Here is a 24,789-nt window from a genome sequence, read left to right as displayed (position 1 = left end):
CTTTGAAAAATCTTCAAAAAGTTCTTATTTATAGGTTTGAAGTTGAAGGAAATAGAAGGGGATGCAAGAAAACTAGTTGGGGAAAAAGTTGAGCATCAAACCGTTAAGAAAGAAATGAGCAGCGTTCACTAAATTAGGCATATCTTTTTGTACACTTAGAATTTAGATGTGAGTCTACCATCATTGGAAAGTATACTTCTAGAGCTTCAATTTAGACTCAAGAATCAGCTAAAACCGAGTTCAAATGAGGAAGATATGCCCATTTGAAGTTGAGCTTGAAAGCAGTCCTTTTGGACCTAGCGGGGTTTGTTTAGATCCGACCGTGGCTTGTAAACCTAGTCGGGTTTCAATGAAAATTTTTACATAGGTGCCTTTTAGACCCAACTTTTCATTTTTGGGCCTGGCTGTGTGTTTTGTGGCCTGGCTGGGTCTCATTAGTGACAAACACAACAGTTGGCGAGATTTCGCCAGCTGTTGTTTTTTGAAGATATTTTCGACCAAATTAGCTCAAATTCTATAAATAGACCCCCTGCATTCAGAATTAAAGGTTAGAAGATTTTCCTAAAAGCTTTAAAGGATATTTAGAGTTAAAACCATCTTCCTTACTCGTTTGATCTTCAAATCTTCTTGAACAATACATACACAATACATACACCATTAGAGCTTGTTCTTGAAGCTTTTTGTTGAAGTTTCAAACCATATTTCATAAACTTGGAGGTGTTTGGAATCAAGTTTGATCAACAACCATACATACTCTTTAAAGAGGTATAACTCTTATCATCTTTTCCTTTTCTTTTTTACTAATCATCTTGTTCATTTTGCTTGAGTTTGTGCACTGTTGGAGGCCACTTTCAAGGGCTGAAGTATGTGATTCCTAATCCACAAAAAGGGAGGGGTTAGCCTTCCCTCCTCAAGCTTGCTTGTCTAGCTTGTTCTCTCTTATTTTTGTTCACTTTCTTCCCTTTTTTGAAGTAGTTTTGTCACTATTTTTTTTTTTTTTTTGGTTTTAGGGGTTGTTTGATTCATTTATTAGTTTATGCTTTAAATATCATGTTTGTAGTGTCGTAAGTCCTCATGGATTTGGTTGTTTAGGCCTTAGACACCAATCCATTTGAGTTGATAGTCTTGTTTACTTGGTTTTCAAGTAAAGAGTCCCACTTTTGTAATAATCAACTTTGCATAATCTTCTCTGCAACCTCCCTCCATTCTTTGTTTTTTGATTAAAGAGTTGTGTTTAACAAAAGGTTGTTGTTCAAGCATAAGAAAGAGACCCTCCATGCTTAATGTTTTAATCTATTCGGAGATTCATTACCAATACATTACATCTCTCTTATGCTAAAGACAACCTCTTGTTTGTCACTCCTCTTTATCACCAGTGTATTTACTTCTAAGGGACTAACTTTTTAGTTAGGCCCTTGGAAATCACAAAAGAAGGTTTCATTATAGCTTGTTATTAAGTTTGGGTTTAGAGTCCTTATCGCTCATTGTGGGTTTGGCTATGTCATTATCACTCATTTTGGGTTGGAATCCGAATCTCTTATCGCTAGTAAATGAGTATGACTCCTCTTTTGTAATTTCCCCCGAAGAAAAGGGTTTGAAAGGCTCATTTCTCGGGTTAAGTCGATACTTGCTCATTTACATTGCTTTTGGAATTAGTGGACTTAAATATCACTTTTGGACAAAATGGAATAAAAGATAAAGAAATGGAATGGTAAGTTGAAAAAGGTTAATAAAATCGGCTTAAAATTGATCAAACCGACATAAAGAAGATTAATAAAATTAGTTGGATTCGGTCGAACATTATGCCGAATCCATCACTTCTAGAGTCATCACATACTAATTTGTGATGTTTGATGATTCTCGAGGCGTGTCTACCTCCCTTCTTGAATTGATTTCATGATAGGAGGGAGGGAGGGGTGTGTCTCTCATTGCATTCATAAATTTATATCTAATTGTGTCCAAAACCATCACGCAATCAACTTGCGACCATTGATGGTTTCGAAACTGAATTCGCTCTTCCCTTGAGTTTCTTCATGATAGAGTAGAGCAGAAGGAACAAACATGGCTTAGAAATGCTCTATCTACACTGTTTTCACCTCATAGCACAAAAATATTTTTCTGCAACAAAATACGGCACAGCCGAATCTGTTCGGGCCTAGCCGAGTCTCATTATGGGCCGGCCGGGCTCCAATGTATGGTAAATGGAGCACTTTTGGTTGGAACAAAGAGCAGTGGCTGAGGGTGAAACAGAACAGTTTCCTAGGAGGCAGACGAAGCAATTTCTGAGGGCTGTCTTCATTGGCGTGCATGGGATCTTTGTTCATTATTTACATATTATTGTTATAATAAATTAGATAGTTCTTCATTCATTATTCATTTGGATTTGTAATAAGTAATTAATTCAGACACTTTGACATTTGGACCCTCCTGCGCGAGAACAAATATGTAATAAGTTGTGTATGTCTTCTAACCCCCATTTCTTTCTCCTTTTTATTTACCTGCTTATAATGGTAGCATCATATTTTCCTTAGCATCTTCCATGATTTGCATCCATTCAGTTTGCATGCATACGGGCTCGACTCAAATTTGGGGGTCTAATTGATATTTTTTAGATAATTTGGGGGGCAAAATAAAATTTTAAACGAACTTTCGGTACCACATTAGCAATTTCTGTTTGATTATAAACAGCAACTAACGGCAACGGTGAAATTGATCTAGAATCAAATAGTTTAGGTGTAAAATTGAAATTATAAGAAGTATAAGGGTTAAATTAATCATCGATGTATAGTTTGGGGAGTAAAATAAAATTTCCTCTTATATTTTTAGTCATGTTTGTGTAATTTAAAATTTGAAATTTGATTAGTTCGACATCTAGATATGCACAAGATACCCATACTCGAGTCCATTTAAGGTTCAAAGTGGACTAACACACTAAGGTCTCCTAGAACCTATATGTAATGCACAACATAAGGAGAGAGCTTGAGTAAAATGTATGTGTGATAGGCATGTATATTAAATATGCTTGCAACAAAATGCAATATGAAATTAGTAATACATACAAAAAAATGTGATATTTTTTTGATATATCAATCAAAAGATTTAGGTAATCAATATAAAAGTAAATCTTTTCAATTGGTATATGCATCAACTAAATCTAGCATCCATTGCAAATTCACAATAATAAAAAGCCTAGTTGGTTAAGCACTAGAGATTTATTTGAAAGAATCAAACATAAGCTCATAAATCTAGAGTGCAAAATACCATGAATGATTAATGCTATTATCTATCTACAATACCATGAATTTTATATAAGACATGTCAATTAGTGACCTAGAAAAATAAAAAGTTAAAGATAAAGATGTGATTAGATCATTAAAAAGGACACATAAAACCTTTCTTTTCATTACATTGACTCTTCCAAATATGCGAAGTACTCGTGTCAGATACTCAACATTTGGGCAGAATTATGTGATATGTGCCTGACATGTCTATTTGATAATGCACCCAACCAACATGTCTATTAATTGAGTTTACAACATAAACAACACATAAAATTCTCACATATGCAAAAAATGGTCTTTGTCACTTTGTATATGTCATCTAAAAAATAAAAGAAGTTAATTAAGGAATATGAATCCTTGGACATAAGAATTAGAAGAAACTGATGTGCTTAAACACATACCCACACCCAGTAGATACCCATACATGAGTCCCTGTAACATTGCCCCCTTCATGAGATGGAGCCCACAAAAAGGTGCATGTTTGAGGGCATTATGTGAGCATCATGGCATCTCACAAAATCTTAAATACTTGGATATTACTACATTCAAAACAACAAATCATAGGAAATATGATTGTTAGGAGATATGGCCATAAATAGATAAGTTCTTATGAAAAATTTCTGCACTTTGCGCTCCTGTATCCTAACTTTGAACTAATCATTTTTAATGCAACTAATTCCAAGTTCATTTTGCATTTTTTGATTTTATTCATAGTTTTCACTTGTAAATTAAACCTTTTTGTGGGTGTGTGTGTGTACAACATAATTCATATAGGGGAATTCCTGCCTAGTGGGGGCAGTAGATGAGATTACCTATAATGCTCCGAAAAACAAACGCCTTAATCAAATGTTCACTTGGGTTGATTCATATAGACTCTGTGTGTGTGTGTGTGTGAGAGAGAGAGAGAGAGAGAGTAAATCCATAATAAGAATAATATAAATGCCATGACTATCTCTTCCCCATTGAACTATTCCTATTGATTACATCATTGTTTTTTTACATCTTTTAACAAAATAAAATAGTTCAAAAGACAAGAGATAATGTACAGAAAGGGCCAAAAAGGCAACATTTTCTCAAGGAGTGTCCTTGAGTACACAAAGTGAAATTTTAAATTTCCAAACAAACTAGCCCAAGGCTTAAACATAAAAAAATCAAAAGAGAGCTTCTGTGCCCCTGTCTCAAAATCTTTTCCCCAGCCAGTCACTGAGGTGGTGCATCAACATCGTTTCTTGAAAGGTGGATAGTTTTGGGGTGAGGTAGTGCCCAGCAGGAAATAAATTTAACAAATTATATAAATATTTGATTTGCATATGATCATGTCATGCACTTGTTAAGATAAAATCCATATTTTCTCATTTAAAAACAAAAAATGTTCAATGCATGATTTCCATTCAAAGTCTCATTTACAACCATGGGGTGGTAAATATGCTATGACGTCCTAAGCAAGAGCCGCAAAACCATACATACATACATAGATTTATATATAGAAAATATTCCCACATTTGCCAACTGTAAGTGTTGCAATGGGGACCTAAAACCTTTCCCTCTCCATTTTCTCCAACTCTTGAAACGGCAAGCTTGTAGATACCCAAAATCAAGATTTCTGCATTTATCGATTTTATAAAAGGCAGGCTCGTGGATACCCAAAAACCTTTCCCACATTCGTCCGGCAATATGTGTAGACAGGGCAATTGGGTACCCTAACTCCCCGCCCGGGTACCAAATACAACACAAAACTCAATTCCTGAAACCCAACTCAACTACCTGGACTCATACGCTATTTACCCCCTTTGACATTTTCCAAACACCCACAGGGTGTTTAAATCACATGAGAAATTATGATGCACATAATGCATGAGTTTTCTAATAAATTATTCTTAAAGTTTGTTCAATCCACAACAACATTAATAATACTATTTATCACATAATAAATTCTTCAATTGCACAATGTCATCATCTCCCAATCTCAAGGATTTATTTCCACAAGTTATAAAAAGTCCATATCTCAATGCCCAAGTAAGCTCAATACATTCAATTTCAGCATTCAAGAGTCAACTGAACAAAATCCCCTTTAATCAATTCAATTTGAAAACTAGGGTTTCATAAAATTTGAGGCTTTCTCCTCATTTGCCTATAGAAAGTCAATTGTCACAATTTCTATCAATAATCAAGAAGGATATGTATAAATTGTTCCAAAACATGGGAAAATTTCCCTTTTAATTTCTCACAACTCCTCTTTATTTAACAAATTATTGCATACATTGTTATAACTAAGAAATTAGCACATATAAATCTCAAATCAAGAATGTAACAAGTTAGAAATACCTCCTACCTCAAAATGTTAGCTAAGAGATGAAGACCTAACAAAAAAGTTGATACAAAACATGATCCAATCGATGAGAATCTCGAGTCAAGCTTGCTCTTCACTTTTCTTAAAGGATTTAAGGTGAATCTATAGAAAAACTTGAGGAAATCAAGTGTTTTTAGGGTTAGGGTTTGGTAATGGGTGTTAGAGAGAGAGACAAAAGTTGGAAAAGGTGAAAAGGAAGAGTGTTTAGTCGACTTTTAAATAAGTTGTCCCGACCAAACTGCTCGAGCGGTAAATGCAAAGTTCCAAAAGTTTTGCAAATCTACAGTGAAAATACTGGGAACCTAAATTCTGCGCTCGAGTGACCACTCCATTGCTCGAGCAGTCTCGCCTACAACATGGAAGATACTGGGAGTTGCGCATCTACGCTTGAGCGACCAAATGACCGTTCGAGCGATCACCCAAAACAAACTGTTACATTACCAAATTAATGGGAGAAGATTGCAAATTGTTTTTTCCTTGGACAGTTAAAACTTTATTACAAAAACATAGGAATATGATATTATAAACAAAATGACATCGTATAACCCTCTTCTTCCCACTTCCACTATTCTCTCTCTCTCTCTCTCCCCTTTTCACCATCTCCAGCTCTCTCTTTCCTGCTCTGCAACTCTCTCTCTCCCATGCATCCCTCTCATTTTTCTATGTCATTCCTCCCTTCATCCCTCTACTCTTTCTCCCTCCATTCACAACTCTCCTTGGGTGCCTGAACCCTGCGTCGACTGCCTCTCTCGCCTCACTCTCTCACTATCTATGTGTGTCGCTCTAAGAGCTAACGTTGCAAGCCCAAATTGAAGGTGACTCTTTGAATTTGACAGTAATACATCACTCTCTCTCACACACTCTTCGTCTCTCTCACCTTCACCATTGTTGACATTGATAATCTTTGTGTTATTTGTATCTTTTTTCTGTGCCCATAAGTTTTTTGATGAAATGTGTAAAGGAAAAATTATTAGTGGAAAATCATTGAACCCCTCACATATTATACTTGCACCCAATTTCTATCCATTCAATTTTTTCATTTCCCTTTTGTTATATTTCAAAAATTTTAGTAGTGGGAGCTCACCCAAAATTTTGGAAATTGAATACTTTGTGAGTGTTGAATATGGTTATGAATAACATTAGTATTTACAATGTCAGTGTTGAATTTAAGAGATTTTTTTACATATAGTGTTGAGTATTTACAATGTTGGAGGCAGCAAACGTAGTTGGAGTAATTCATTGCATATGCATTCCAATTTTTTTGTGTCAATTTGTTTAATAAATCTTGCAAAAATGGGTTTCTATTTTGCTAATTTTTATTTAGTAATTTATGGAATTATATCTTCATTATTATTATTATTATTTTTGTTGAGGAATTCTATAATAAAGTACAACTTTGGGCCTACCATATATAATTTGTTATATTTTTTTGATTTTCATACCACTATAGTAACTTTAAATCATAACAAAATCCCAACCACAATGGTATATATATATATATGTTGTCAATGGAGATACGATGAAAGTCATAATCAAAATAACAACGGGTCATAACCACACAAAAAAAAAGTATTATGATAATGATTGATACATAAAAATGTTAATAACTTGCTGAAACTGGTGATTATAGTGAATTTTTTTATTTATTTATTTTTTTCCAGAACTACATTGATTTCGCACATGTTATATGACCTGACGAGGTTAAATGGTGCTGAAGTGTTGTCGTTGCCTTGGATGTGCACTTGCATGTATTGGCCATGTGATGGGTAGTTTTTCCATGTAGCGTGGCATTAGGGTTAGGATTTGGAAAATTAAGAGTAAAGTTAGTATTAGGATGGGGGTTCAAAGAGAAAATGGAGAGGACTCATTTTGCTAGGTGAAGGTACAAACAAGTGGGGGGGTCCAAAGAATAAAGGTAGAGGTAAATACCTGGAAATTCTATTTCCACAAACCTAATTATCTCAATCCACATCATTTCTCAGTGCACACACTTTGTAATTTAATTATTAATTAGTTTTCTCAATCCACACAATAAATGTATCAATTATACTGTAACGCCCCACTTTTAAATTCACGGATATTATTACCAAATCCTTTGTTATATTATAATTTTAGAGATAACGTTCGAAACTTCAATACATTAATAAGGACAATTAGGTAAAGGTTCTCTCATTCGAATATATACTAAATGCAACAAGAGTTACAATTGAATAAGTTGCCCGTAGGGTTACATCATTACATAAAAAATGAAGGGTCCAACCCTTTTACAACAATGGCATTCCGCCAACAAATAAAAGGCCCCAAGGCCAACAGATAAAGAAGATCTTTGATCTTGAAACACTTCCCGACGTTCACTTGAAAAAAAGTTAGCAACGTGGGATGAATATAACGTCCAGGAGGGATCTTATCCTAAGCAATAACAACTTATAGATAGCTATGATCATAAATGCTTAGTCTCATACTATATAAATAATGTGACAATTTATAACCAAAGAATATTAACATAAGTACTTTTTCCAAAATTATTCAATTCCTTCAACAATACAGATAGTTCACATTTCCTTTTCATTTCCCATTTCAAAAATATCTCATAGCAATTATTTTGTTTTGGGAGTTTGAAACATGTTCAGAAACCTCTACTTTCCTTTTCATTATTTACAAACTCAATACATGGTCTACATCCATTTCCAACACGTTCAAATATACATATATACATCTAATCATGAAAAATGAAACAATAAGCACCCAACAACTATCTACTCAACATATGGGACAACTCGGCCTTCCTGAACCATAACCATCATAACGCATGATATACATAGGTATATTGAGATAATAATGATAAATAAGCTCTGCTCTATCTACCTTAAGCACGGTAAGCCAAGGATACACATTTTCATAACAAAATGCCAATTTACCAGACATCGGCTCGAAGGCAATAGTTACCTTTGCCAAGTTCTCCAAGCGCTAGCTGGAAGGTACTAGTACCTCTCATTCTAAGCATAGCCAATTCTCCAGGCGCTAGCTGGAAGGTAATGATACCTCTCATTCTCAACGCAGTATACATAATCAATCATCACAACATATCAAAAGTACAACTAACACAAGTTTAATGCATACACATACACTGTTCAACACAACAATGCCATCCTTCACCGATGACCAAGGACAAAACCTCTAAATGTTTGTACTCAACACACATACTATAATAATCTAACTCTCATGAGATTTTAAATCCAACAACAATAATAGTAAAATAAAATATTCATAATCCTATCCCAAGTTCATTTCTAAAATTCACATAGTGTTATGATTTCCTTCTTTTTTTCAAAAATCAATTCTCTTATTTTCCAAGTTAACATACTCCAATCTTTATCCACAATTCATTCTTTTCATTTCACAAAACTAAATCCATGGATATCAAAGCCACAACCTAACTTAACTTAATATGATCAATCCAAAATAATTCCAATGCCATAGTTAATTCTCCATTTTAGCTATTAACACATTTACACAATCCATAAAACAATTTACAAACATTATTCAACTTTACCCCATTTCAATTCACCACGTCAAAATAATAAATTAGGGTCTTTTCTCCCTATCAACATAAACATGTTAAACTACTCCCCAATTAACCCAAACAACTATCAATTTAACAATCTCATTCACAAATAACAAACCCTAGATCCCCTTTCATGACTTTCAAAGAAATCCATAATAGATATGATTTTTATGCAATAAAATCTACTATATATCTATCTATAACTGAGGCATTGAAATGGAGCAAAGAAATTCTTACCTCAAGTAATGAAGAGAAGAAGCCTAAAAATCCAACTTCAACGAAAACACGATCCGCTTAGATTAAATGGAGGCTCTCGTCGAGCTCTACGTTTTGGTATATGGAATTACGGGTCAAAGATGTGTACAAATAGATGAAATCAAGGATAAAAAGCTTGAAAACTCAAAAATGGTGGAAGGAGAGAGAAAAGGGAGTGAAAAGTGAAGAGATTTGACCCAAAAAGTGACTTTTAAAGATATGATTATGAACAGTTCGCTCAAGCGATGAAAGTTGCGCTCAAGCGAACAATCGAGGCTTGCAGTATCTTAGACAATTTTGAAAAACAGAGTTGGAAGGGTCTATGGCTCGCTTGAGCGAACAAAGTTGCGCTCGAGCGAACTATACACACAACATAGATTCATAAACTTCAAACAGGCATAACTCTCTCGTCTAGACTCCGTTTAGGGTCGTTCTTGTGCCAAAACTGAAGCCCCGGAAGTAAGATTTCCCATGGTTCTAGCCTCACATCACAATTCAAAGTATGGAGAGAGCAAATGATGAAATAGTGAAAACTACTCAATAACAATTATTCGAATTTGGAGTTTCTGATTCAATCTCACCCAACCACTATGGTAACATCTCAACCAAGGCTCAAATATCAACTAAGAAGGTTCTCAATCAAGATAATCAAAGAGTCAAATATAGTTCTATTATAACAGGAAGCACAGAGTGCTTTATATACCCTTCACTCATACCATTGTACACACACCCCCTCAAACCTTCTTCCACACACTTGTCCCTCATTCCACACACTACAACTGCTACGGTTTGGAAATTTGTAGCCCATGGTTTGGAAATTTGTAGTCAAAGTGAAGACCCACATTGAAGAACCAAAGTCCTCTATTGAAGACCTTTATTCTATTGAAGACCCCATTGAAGACCTCTATTGACAACAGCATTGAAGAGACTCCATTCCATTGTTAAAGGTGAGGCATCATTCCATTTTGTTATTGCATTTACATTTCCAGATATTTGTGTACTCCATTGCTATAAAACCCTCCTTTTTTCTTCAAACTTTTGCCGTTTTCAGCGTTCAGCCCTAGTTTTCCAAGATTATGTATTTATTTCAGCAATTTACTTCTGAATAATATTTACTAATTCAACAGTTTAGTTTTGAATAAAAACAAAAATATCAATAGTTGAATTCTGAATTTAACAAATTATTTCGGTTCTGTAGTTCCGAATTTTGTTAACATGGGAGTTAAAGCAAATCTATGATGGTGCACTAACATGGAAGCCAGTATTATTCACTGAAATTCATGCTATCATTTTATTCTTTTAGGTATTTTTTTTCCCCTTTCGGTTCCTCTTTTCCAACAATTTTATTTTATTTTACTAGTGATATTTGAACTCAAGTTTCATGTAACTAGAGAACACACCTTAGTCTAACCTCTAATGTTATTGCTATATTGGTTGATGACTACAATTTGACTGTTTCATTGTACTTTTATAGAGTGTTTTCACCATAAATGCTATATTGAGTTGATGAGAAAACTTTCCTTATGCAGATAGATGCCGGCCCCAGTCAATATCGATCTGTATCAGCTTTGAATAGAAGACTCTGTGAACTAGAAAATGCTAAACATGGACGTTATGACGACCGGGTGTATGATTTGCTCCTTATCCTTTTGTTTTCATTGGGTTTAAAGTGTCCGAAAGTTTTATTCTCAAACAAATTCTTGTTCCCGTTCATTCGATTTCAAATTTCACCTGTTCCGGAGAGTGAGGTCAGGTCCGAAGTGCCTAAAATGGAGCTAAGAAAATTCTGGATAGTTGGACCAGGGCTGCATGTGCAAGGTGGGGCAGCACGTGTAGGGGATGAGGCCACACGTGCGGGGTATGGCGAGCTATGGAAGGTTACACACTGCCTAAAAGGCAGGTGTAGACTGTAGGGTGGAAAAGGACCACCGCACGTGCGGGGGTGAAGGTCACACGTGCAGGGGAGGCACTCCACACGTGTGGCATTCTGGGCAATCCGAGAACTCTATTTTTTCTTTCTTTTGAGGCTAAATGTATCTCATTTTTTTTTACATCCCTCTCTCTCTAAAAACACTTTTGCTTCTCCTTCTCTCTAAAAACCCTCATCAAACACTAAGAATCTTTGATTTCTTGCAATCCATTGGGTCTAGATTCATCATCTCTCACAAATCTTGGAGATCAAAGCTAGAACTTCACATTGTGTAGTGGAAATTGAAAATCTCTCATCTTGGCTCTAGGGTTTCATCACTTTTCTTCATCAAACATTGAGGTAGGGATTCTTTTGAGTTATATATACATGTTTTGCAATGATGATGTGTTTTAAGGGTTTTCTTGAAGTTATTTTATCTCCTTTGATTTTATGGCAAAAAAATGTAGAGATTTTAAAAGTGGGGTTTAAATCTCAACCTTTTGATCCTTGAGGGTTTCATTTTCAATAAAAATGATTTTGAAGAAGATTTCACCAAGGAAAATGGGGAGATGTTTTGGTTTTGATGGAGAACCCAAGAAATTTTAGGGGTTTTGGAATACGTGGGAAAAACCTATGGGTTTTCTTTCTTTTCTTGTGTTAAACGAATGAATGAGTGTAGATTTCATATTATGTTTTGCAAAAATGGCAATCTTTTGATGTATGAGGATTGAGAATTTATTTTAAAATTATTGTTGAATGCATGAACATGTATAGTTGTGAGATGACAAATTATTGAGTATTATAGATTATGATAATTGTAAATCTTGGAAATTGACGTTCGAAAAATTACATAAAGTCTTAAAGAGATTAAAATGCCAAGAATTATGCATGATGAGAAATTGTTGCTATGTGTTAATGGCATATGGTTATTTTGTAAAATAACATTGAAGAGAGGAAATGGGAAATGTGATTGTTTTGATATTATTGTTGAGATACTTGAAAATGGAGAAATGCTATGAGGCATGGATAATCATTGCATTGCATACTCATTCAATTAATTATTATGTATTATGAATTTAGATTGGAAACATTTACTTCAAGAGAGGAATATATTGTAATGAGAACTACGGAAATGTGTATGGGGTAAATACATTGGTAAGTCCGGTTAGGAGATGTAGATGAATTGATAAGTTGGCCTGAGTGTCCGAGGTGAAAGACCGAAAAAACGCGCGGAGAAGGTACCACTTCCCTTCCACTTAGCAACCGGTAAAGTGGGGTTATTGGTAGTGCTTGTTGAGCCTACCTGCAGACACTAACCTAGGGACTACCTAAGTCGTATTTACCACCCCTATTGATTAAAATTGGAAGTTTTGGGATTGTTGAGATTGCAAACTGTTTTTGAAACATGGTGATTTTCAAGAAGAGCATGTAATGAAATTTTCTTTAAAATGGCATTGCATGACATTTGCATTTGCATCTAACATTGGACATATTGCTTAAGTGTATATACTTTGTTAAAGATTCTCTACTGGGCTTTGTACTCATCCCTATGGGATTTTGGTGCAGAAAAAGACATGGTGATCCTGCCAAGTTGAGGGCGTGGATATGTTGTGAAGAGTAATAGCTCTGTTTTGTTATGATTTAATTGCTAGCCAAGGGCTATTCATGTATGGGCCTGAGAGGCCATTTTTGTGTAACCGGGCTTAAGCCTTAGAAATTGTAAGCCCATGAGGGCATTTTATTATTTTTGGAACATGATGCTCTACATGCTATAGATTCATGTATTTCTATATCATTAAATGTATAATTCGCATGTGAAACTTTTGTATAAATCCTGTTGATTAATGATGTAAAGGTTGGAGATTTGCCATTATTGTTTGGTGGATGTTGGTTATTGTATTTCATTTCGATGAATTGTTTTCGGGGCGTTACAAACGTGGACTTGCTCGAGTGTATGATGATGATGCACACATTACCATGAATGATGATCCTATACACGATGCACCAGTTATGGACGATATTGCTATGGATGATGACCCTACTGGTGATAATGCTGACATTGTTGATGAAGACATCCTTACTCAACCATTTTCGGAAGGGCCAACTGATCCATCAATCTTTAAAAGTTTTAAAAGTCATGTTGCCGCAGCTATTTGGAATGGTGCTAATGAAAGGGGCCCTTAAAGTGTCATAATCACTCGTCTAAGATTCGTTCGTGGCCATGGTGGAGACAAGGCAACAATGCTAAATTTGCAAGCATTATGGAGTTGTCAGGACTTGCACACTTAGCTCGTTGCACGTACTGTTTTTTTAACAAAATTGTTGTGTCCAGTTTAACAATTTTGTTGAGAGATGGCAATCGAAGACAAACACATTCCATTTGACTATTGGAGAGATGACTATCACATTGGACAATGTCACCACTATCCTAGGGCTTCCCATTGTAGGAAAATCTATTAGCGTGCGTAGGTTGTCAAAAAGGTGAACCATTGAATTTGTAGTTAATACATTGGGAATTGATGAGCAAGAGGTCAGACATGAGATGTCTAGTGCTTGAGGCAATTCAATGAGGCTTGAGTGGTTAAGGGCACACTTTCTATAACGCCCCTGAATTTCTTACACGAGTATACCACAACCATGCAAAGCATAATACAATAAAGTCCTCTTTCTCATTGAACTAAAGTTCACAATTTACAATTCCATGTTTACACATTAATCTCAATCCATATCCTTGGTTAAGTTCAATCAGTTAGAAGACTATACAAAAGAAATTTGCCATTAAGGCTAACAAAAGTTCTCAAGCTTGTGTCCAATACAATAAAACAGATTTACAATGCTTGGCACAACATTCTACACTTCTACAATTAAATTACTTGGACCCAGCTTCCCAGCAAAATAAAAGTGCAAGCTTCAAGTCATTGCGGTGGTGTGTCACCAGTTCTTGAAAAATCAATTAGGGTTGAGCTATATGCCTAGTAGGAATACATTTGACCAAGTATCTAATTATTTGAACAAGCACATGGCACTATTAAGTAAAACAACATAAAATAATTGATGTTGATAAACAACCAATTAGGTAATAAATAGATAAATAAAAAAAGAAAACTAAGGTACACTTCTGCCCTACACAAAACTGTTCTCCACATTAGAAAAAGAAATGAACTATGAGTCTGTTCCAATAATCCAAACCACATACACAAGTTACTTTCATTTAACACTATCCCCACATTCCCCGACTATTATACGGCAGGACGTGGGCACCCAAAATCATATGTTTTTCTACTTTTGCAGACTACAATACGGCAGAACTAGTGGACACCCAAAAACCTTTTTCTTACATTCGTTTGGCGATAAGCGCAGATTGGGCAATGAAGCACCTTGACTCCCCGTGCGAGTACCAACACAACACCACATTTTCCAAAACCAACTCTTAACCCGGACTCATGTTCACTTTACCACTTTACTAAACTTTGTTCCAAGTAAACAAAGGTTTAACATTATACAAGATAAAAGAAAAATATAACATTCAAGTCCCCAAGTCACAATTTCAACACCACAACAGTATCCATATATTCCATCTCCTGAGTATTCACAAAATTCCAAAAAGTTTAAGGAAATTTCATTCCAAATACCATTCACTACCCAAATTAGGAATTAGGGTATTATCAATTTGGGGTTTCCTCTCCTTCTTCATATGTGTGTATTCTCTTAACATTAATATACACATTTCATGGAAAGATTTGGAGAAATTTTAATAAAAGTTGAGTAATATGTCCCTTTTTCATTAAATAAGAGTTTACTCCACCCACTTATCAAACTAAATCTTAAGTCACAACAATACCATAGAAACATCTTCAAAACAAAGAGATACTAAGTTAAAAGTAACCCTGCCTCAGGCTATGAGCAAATAAACCAAGCTTCTTGGAGAGTTCTTCACCAAAACAAAAATCCAATTGGTAGACAGGATGATCTTCGCGCATATTTCACACCTTGCAAGAGATTTACACTAGGTCTTAGAGGAATGAAAAGTATTTAGAGTGAGAAACCTAGGGTTTTTCAGACTTAGGAAAAGAATGAGGGAGAGAGAAAAGAAAAATGGAAAGAATGATCTAGAAATGTCTTTTTTAATTTGCTGAATTCGCGCAGACTGCTCGAGCAGTCTTTTCATCGCTCGAGCGGTGAACGATGCTTCCTCGTATTTTTGTTTGCAAAATGAGATACTAGGAGTCCTTCATTTTCACTCGAACGACCATTAGTTCGCTCAAGCGACACCCTGACTTGCAAAATTACTGGATGTTCTCATCCTTCGCTCGAGCGACATTTTCACCGCTCAAGCGGTCACCTGAAAAAAAATGTCACACTTTCATAGTGTTACAGACAATGATTCAATGGAAAGAATTGCAAGTACAAGTAAAGCATATTTGCTATTTCTGTTGGGCTGTACAGTTTTCAGTGACAAGGCTGGTACTAGGGCCCCCGTTGTTTATTTGAGTTTGTTGTCCAATTTGACGATCGTACCTTCATATGCTTAGGGTGTTCCTGCATTAGCATACTTATATAGATAGTTGGGGTATGCTAGCACGTCCAATGTGAAACAAATAGCCAGTTACATGACACTCCTTGAAGGATGGATTTATGAGCACTTTCGTGGATTCCGATCACACCTGAATATGAATTACACTCAAGCCATGCCACATGTTTACCGTTGGACTTCTCGGAGAGAGTCTGGTGAAGAGACAAAGTTGCAAGCTTTCCGAGAGGAGCTTGATAGGTTGGGTGTATACGATATAAGTTAAGAAGTCCTTCAAAATTAAAACTATATTTCATGCAAATTTTACAGTTGTTATATCTTGTAGTTATTGTTTGTAGGTTATTTGGGACCTGTATCAGAGTTACAGAGATCTCCATCCGTGTCACCTAGTTACGTTCTACCACGGTTGCCCAAAGTGTTTGGAAGTAGTTGAACCATATCACCCTGATAGAGTTTTACGACAGTTTGGCAGAGTGCAGACAATCCCTAATCCACCGCTTGGCCCTATACGTGCTTCTCAAGGAGCCACAACTCCACGTTATAACGTTATGTATGCATACTTGGACATCATTTAGGAGGCATGAGACAACCATATGTTATCAGAGCGGAGGAGGAGTACACCAATACAGTAGCCTTGGGATTGTGCTCCTAGTTATATAGATTGGTACCAAACTATTACCTATATGTATGTTCAAAACCCAACACGTCGTTCTCAGGTGGACCCAAATATTCATCATTATCAGTATCCTAGCCAAGACGCACATGTATCATCTTTTTCATTTACATTACAAATTATGTATGTAAATTGTTCAGACAATGTATATAATGTTGTACTTATTCTCGTAATGCAACGTATGTTACAAATATATCAGATTACTTATCCTTTCGTTGAGGCAGGCTATGAGGACAGTGTTCAACATCCTGATAGGCTTTACTATGCAATTAATGCAATTGAACAGCTTTTGCAAGATCAACACATTGGTGAAGCTGCGCCCAGCACATCCACTTAGGGTCAGTCTGCACCCAGCTCTTCTACTGCACATCGTTTTGGAGCACATTACACTCACCGATCATGTAGTTAAGAGTAGTTCATAATGTTACATTAGGTATTTTGTGATGGTGTTGGTGGATGTACAAGAAGACGAATATTATTATTATCTTTGGATTATGTACTTTTTAGATACTCTGGTGGATTTAGTAATAGGTATTTATTAGTGGTACTCTTCAATATTATTATTACTCTTTGCATTATGTAGAACAAGACATGTATTTTGTGATGATGTGGATGGATTGAACTACCAGTAAATATTATTTTCTCTTTTTCGATAATTGTTGGCTAATATTATTAGTCTTTAACAATAGTTGTACTTTGTTAATATTATTTTCATTGTGTTTTGTGTTCAGACAACGTAAATAATATGATATCCATTCCATAGATAACACAACTATAACTCATAGGACATTCCATCAAAAAATGGCCATTACAAAATCCAATGGCAAAATGATATCCATTTCATAATTCCGTTGTAGTATAAATTATAAAAACTTATGTCTTAAATCTTTTAAATATCCTATAACTACTCTCTAATACATCAACCCATGTCAATTACATCAAATGTCTCTCGAGTAGCTACATTAGGTCCTATGTTGTCTTTGAATTTCTGAATGCGACTAACATATGCATTCTCCCATTTTGATGTACAAGGGTGATGGTGAACTCATCAAAGCACAACAATGGGAGGAACTGGATGACCGGCCTATAAAAATACCTACACAAACATCCAACAAGAATTCAACCAAATTAATATAATAATAAAAAATTACATAGATGTACCAAATACATAAAATTTACAAATACACAATTATTAAACAACAATGGTAGGTAAGTTTCGTACGTTATACCTGCACAAAATGATTTCCATTGACAAATCCAATGGCAATCTCGTGACGATTAGCTGGGGCTACTGGTGATGATCTCAAAGGTAAGAAAGTGAGACACGGTTACAATGACAAGTGGTACAAGACTACATTATAAAATGACGCAATCAGATGCCCCATGTCAGGCATAGTCATCCAACGATCAAAGACTGGGTTATCTTCAAAATATGGCAGGATGTGTGTCAGCTCCTTAACCCTCTCATGTGACCCGTATAGTACAACGTATTCATCTCTGTGCCATTCAATTTATGTAGCAGATCACGCCTGACTTGCACCCAGTCATTCTCTCTAAGACCAAGTAAACCCGTAATAGCTCTAAAACCACAATTTCCATCACCATCTACATCCTTCATCAACTTTATGAATGGTTTTAACATAGGAGGGAAGTCACCAGCATATGCACTCGGTAAACTTGTTCTAGTCTGATATGTCTTTGTCTTCACATTCCGCTTCTTCTCATGCACTTTCAAAGCTATTATTTTCTTTGATTGACTGGAAACTAATGTGCTCTGGCTATCTTGGTCATTGTCAACCAACTCAAATGCACACGGGTCACAACGACAAGATATATCAACTTTCTTATGTCCTTGACATGAATTAAGCTTCACATCAAGCTCAATAAGGAAAGTGCTCGCTGGGTTTGCAATTTCCCTCAACTTCTTCAACATATCCAATTGTGTGGCAATATTAGACTCATTGAACCGCTTCAAAATCATCTCAAGTTCTAGGATACAAGTCAATACCAATTTGTCAATGATTGAATTGTGCACACATATATTAAGTCACGTCCAATGTACATGTATACTACCGAGTGGAATAGGACGAACTTGTCTCATGTAATCTGTAATCTCGTGAGCACAAGGTAAACCATGCATGCGCCTAAGAACACACCCATATGCTGCAACATCAATTCCAGCTGAATTTGCTCTCTTACTCTCTGCCACACATACTCCAATGCACAAATAGACACATAACCCTAAAGCTCTCAAAATTGAAAAGGTTTGAATTGATGTTGTACAACAATCAAACTCTTCTCGAATGATGCTTTTACTTGAAAGTACTGTAACTCAAGTAGACAATGTATTTTTTCAAATGATATCTCAAATGTTGTTTGACTTGAACCTAGTTGCCTCTTCAATCTAGCATGAGCATTATCAACCCTGTTCATATGGATGTAAACAAAAAATAGTCAAATATAATAATTAGAAACAATAATATGACTTACAAGAAAATGAACAAACAATATTATTGATTGGTTGTGACATTGCCAAAATGCATACAAATGTCTGTATGTACCACAAATTTTTTTTCTTTATATGGATTCAACCAACTCACATTAACATACTTGACTACCTCACAATAGTTACTAAAATCCTTATGCAGTATAGCAAGGTGATCATTGTACTCCTCTTTAGTCGATGACAAAACTAAATAGTTCCATGAAATGTTAAACTTTTTCCATTTTTGTTTTGTCTCAAACATTTTCTTGCATTTTGTCAATACATTTTTATTAATATGCCAACGACATAACAAATGTCGGGCATTCAGAAAGGTGTTGTCAATTGCATTCATCAAGGCAAGCTCTTTGTCTATGACAATGACTTCAGGTAAAATACTGTTGTCCATAAGATCATGCAATGTTTGTAACGTCTATGCATAGTTATCAACCCGCTCAATTTGCAAGTATGCGAAAGCCACAGAGAATATCATTTGAGTTAATGTCATTCCCACAATTTCAAAAAGAGGAAGCCGATATCTATTCGTCATATATGTGTAACCCATAATCAACACACAAGGGAATGTACGAAGCAAATCCAAGCTCGCTGGATGTGCCCAAAACAAGTCCGTCACAGTCATATAGTCTTCCTCACATCGATGACACTCAATGTACTTATGTTTCACTAATTCACCTAGCAGTTGTTGCATTGGGATCCACCAGCTTTCTGTAGAACCCTACATCGATGTCGTACATTGTAAATTGTCGTACATTGTAAATTGTCTTCATTGTTCTTATATTAAGGGCATCCCTCTGTTTGAGTGTCATGAGTATCTCTTTCGGTCTTACCAGGCTCTTTGAGATATCTACTAAATGACTTTTCATTAGTTGACAATCTCCCTGCATATGAATGTCTTTGCAAATGCTCCGTAGCTGGATGATTATGCAGTCCACAAACTACATTCAATGTCCATTTATCGTTTGTTTTCAACTTGTATGCCCTCAAATCAAATGGACATTCGCACTTCTTCATACCAGTTTGTCTCAACAAGTCTTTCGAGCCGTCTTTCAACTTGTTATGCGATCTATACTTACCACTCTGCTCACAAGCAAGATAAATTATTGGTCTCTTACGATTACCACCATAGTCTAACGTCCTAATAATAATAACAAAGCCATTGGTCCTTCCAATATCACGTACCCAAGTAAGCAAATCATCCTTATCGTCGAAAACTTGTATATCTCACACAACTTTCATAAGAACAAACTAAACAAATTAACTAATAAAAATTATTAACTTACAACATTCATGTTAAAGGTCACCTGTTTTGCTGTAAAATGACTAGTACAATCCACCATAATATCAGACTAGACCTCAGTTTGTTCAGTGCATGGAATCTGACTAAGGGGAAAAAAAATTTAAGTCGGTAGTATAGAGCCAAATAGAACAATATAATTCGACACTTGATAGCCGAAATAAATTAATAAATTTAATTTTTATATATCGAAAAATTAATCAAAAATTAGGATTGAATTATCAAAATAATCTCTTATTTTCAATCTTAGTGTGTCGAAATAAATTAAATAATTCAACAGTTGATATCCGAATATATTGAAATAATTTAGCACAGGTTGTCTGAGTGAAAACCATGAAAAAAAAATTGTGCATGAAAAAACTGACTTGTTCATCATTGATTTTGCTGTTACTAGACGTATTTTTGTTTGAGTTTGAACTTCCATTGTTTTGCAACTCTTCCATAATAAAATCAAGCAAAAATTATGGAACTAATAAGAAACAATATAACTAATAGAGTATAAATGTACAAATTAAAGCAATATGAGAATTGTTATGAGAGTATTGCTTTGCAAGCAATAGCGGAGTATAGAGTGTGTAACAAGCAAAGTGACAACAATGAAGAAAAAAAAAATTAGGGTTTAGCTTTTTTTAGTCAAAAAGTCTACACTAAGATTTTTTTCATTTTAAAAGATGTGTATAGAGAATATTTTCATATAATATTGTAGGTGTTGGTAGATGTCCATTACGGTCATTTTAATTTAGGATATAATTGTCATTAAAATAATATTGAGTGATTCTACTTACACCATTACTTTACCTCTTTGCACCCTCCATTTCATTACACCACTAAAAAAATGTGATTCTCATTACACCTATTACATTACCAAAACTAACCCTAAAGTAAAATTCTTCAAAACCCTTCATCTCTTTATACCAATAGTTTTGGAGGGAAAATAAGAAAACAGAAAAAGATGACGCAGCAAAGGGAAAGAGAAAAATGTAGGGAAGATAGTGTGTGGAGCCTATAGTGAAGTGCCTATTCTGTCACACAGTGCTAAGCAATTTACATTTCTCCGGTGTTATGTTGTCGAAAAAAATAGATTTCTCCAGCGTTTTGTTTCTATACATTTATAGGCCCACTTTCTTCCAAACAATGATTTTTAAATTTGTGTTGGGCCTATTCGGTAATAGAATGCTACTAAATTTGAATTAATCTAGTGCCATGTTACTAGACAAACTTTTTTTTCACCAACAATATGTTGTTGTCCGTAAAAAAAATCGTATTCATAAAAAAAAATTAACAAATCTCGTCTGTAATGAATTCAAGATTGGAGTCCACTAATAATGCAGTACTTGCATTGTTGTAATGAGTAGAAGCATAATCCTTTCAAGAAAAAAAATGAAACTAGAAATACATGGTAATGAATACCCAAACAAATAAAAAAAAATTGACCTTGGGTTACCGAAAATGTATCTTTTATTCAGCAATTGGTTACCAGACATATATTCTTTGTTCGACAATGTGATGCCAGACTATTTTATTTTGTTTGATTTTGAAACACTGAACAAAAGTCGAAAAATAGTACAGAAAAATAAAACAAAAACTTACCAAACAATTAAAAAAATTCTCCATTTCGCTTTTTTGATGGTTCTTCACTACCGTTTCTTCATCCATTGCTTTCTTTTATGATCAAAACACTATGATTCTTATTTTTTGAAAAGAGGTGTGTAAGAGAGATAAAAAATTGAGAAAGGAAGAAGAGGAGTAAGGATTTAAGACTAAAGCGTGTAAAGTGATAACAAAATATATTTAATTCTAGTGTTTTGTCCTTAAATGTAATTTCATACATAGATAAAATTAGAAGGAAAAAAAAAAAAAGAACATCTCATAGGGTGATTCTACTTATACCACTACTTTACCTCTTTACACTTTCCATATGAGTTTTTTTTTTTTTCTTCTCAATTTTATCCATGTGTAAAAATACCTTTACGGACAAAACACTAAAATTAAATATATTTTGTTATCTCCTTACACCCCTTGGTCTTCAATCCCTACTCTTCTTTCTCCTTTCTTAATTTTTCTTTTCTATTACACATCTCTTTTCAAAAAGTGAGGATCGTAGTATTTTGATCAATAAAGAAAGCAACGGTGGTGAATAACCATCAAAAAAGTGAAATGGTGAGTTTTTATTTATTTATTTGGTAGGTTTTTGTTTCATTTTTCTAGACTAGTGTTCGACTTTCGTTCGGTGGTTTGAAATCGAACAAAATAAAACAGTCTGGCATCACATTGCCAAACAAAAAATATAAGTCTGGTAACCAACTACCGAATAAAAGATACATTTCTGGTAACCACAAAATGAATTTTTTTAATTTGTTCGGCTTCTCATTACCATGTATTTTCAGTTTTATTTTTTTATTTTTTTTTATTTTTTTGCCTGGAAGGATTATACTTATACTCATTGCAACAACGCAAGTACTGCAATATTAGTGCACTCTAGTTATGAATTCATTACATATGAGGTTTGTTAATTTTTTTTATGAATACAATTTTTTTTTATTTTTAATTTGTATTGAGTTTTATTAATAATTTGACATATAAATATATTTATTATCTTTAGATTTTTAGTAGTCATGAAGCATTAATTAAATGGGCTTCTGACGTTGGGAAGAAGACTAGATTTGTCATTGTTATAAAGACATCAGATATGGGAGGCAATGGCAGAAAATCAAGACTTACACTTGCTTATAAAAAAAGTGGTTACCATAGAGACAATAGGAAGATCAAGGGGGAACGATTGAGGTTGACAAGTTCTAAAAAGTGTGGATCTCTATTTCTATTAAGGGGGGAAAAGTACTTACAAATTACTAAGACGAATTGTGATAACATATTTGATTGATGGATGTAAACAATGACAGATTTTATGGATACTTTATGGATATTCGTACACTTGATGTTTTTATAAATAATTTTATGGATACTTTTTATGTATGATTTTATGGATGCAAGTTTGATTATGAATTTTTTTATGGATGCTTCAAGGAAAAAGTAAATCTTTCAATGTACAGCGAAGGGGGCCTAGACAACTCTATTGTAGTTTGGCAACATGACACTAGAGTAATCCCATTTGTATAACAATGTATCGCTGAACATGCACTTCACAAGTCACCCAAATTAATTTCTTGTTATCATCTAATTAGACGGCAACATAAAGTTGGGAAAAAAAATATTGTCTGGTAACATGGCACTGGAGTAATTCAAATTAATTAGCGTTGTATTACCGAACAAGCCCACCACAAATTAAAAAATCATTGTTTGGAAGAAAGTGTCTCCGTAAATGTATAGCAACAAAATGCTGGAGAGATTTATTTTTTCCCGAAGCCTAACACCGAAATAATGTAAATTGTTTAGTACCGTGTTACCAAAATTAGTGGTGTAAAGAGATGAAATAGTTAATTTAGGGTTAGTTTTGGCAATATATTGGGAGTGTAATGAGAATTACAATTTTTTTAGTGGTGTAATGAGATGGAGGGTGTAAAGAGGGTAAATAGTGGTGTAAGCAGAATCACCCCATCTCATATGGAGGGTGTAAAGAGGTAAAGTAGTGGCGTAAGTAGAATCACTCAATAATATTTCATTAAATGTGTGCACTGAGGTAATTAATTGTGTGAATATATAATTTTTCGTAAATAGAAGCCCTCTTTTAATTATCAATATGGAAAATTACACTTTACTCCCTTCAACTATCACCGTTTTTCACTTTACCCCATCAAACTAAAAATTGATATAATGTACTCTCCTCATCTTCTAAAAGTTTTCAATCTAACCGTTGTATCTCAATTCTGTTAACAAAATAGACAGAAAAAAAATGCATATAATGTGCACATGTCATATTTATGACTTATCTTTAAAGGGTTTTTTGGTCATAAATATGACTTGTGCACAATAAATGCACATTTTTTCATTTGTTTTGTTAACAGAATGGAGACATAAGGGTTAGATTGAAAACTTTCAAAAGATGAATGGGATAAATCATATCAATTTTTAGCTTGAGGGGGTAAAGTGAAAAACAGTGATAGTTAAGGGCGTAAAGCGTAATTTTCCCTTATTAATATTTATGAAGTTTATCACTTATTTGTAATAATATTTCAAAATATAGACTGAACTAAAATTTCTCCTAAAAAATAAAGTAAAAAATGCATTTTCCATCTCCCATCATAGGGATGAGCAAGAAAATTGAAAAATCCGCAAACCAAACTAGTCCAAACCAATCCGGTAGGTTTGGTTTGGTTTTTTTAATCTGTGCTTCGGTCCTGGTATGAAAAATTGAGGTGCAGGTCTTTGCAGATTGGTTCCGGATTTAAGTCCACTCTTCCAGATTAGAGCAAAACTAGACTGTATAACTTAAACCATATATATTTATTTGCTAGATATTATGTTTGTTTA

Source organism: Camellia sinensis, chromosome 2, assembly GCF_055761805.1.
Source record: "Camellia sinensis isolate YWXY chromosome 2, ASM5576180v1, whole genome shotgun sequence".
In the NCBI taxonomy this organism is placed as follows: domain Eukaryota; kingdom Viridiplantae; phylum Streptophyta; class Magnoliopsida; order Ericales; family Theaceae; genus Camellia; species Camellia sinensis.
The sequence above is the reverse complement of the archived record's forward strand: the minus strand, read 5'-3'. Positions refer to the sequence as shown.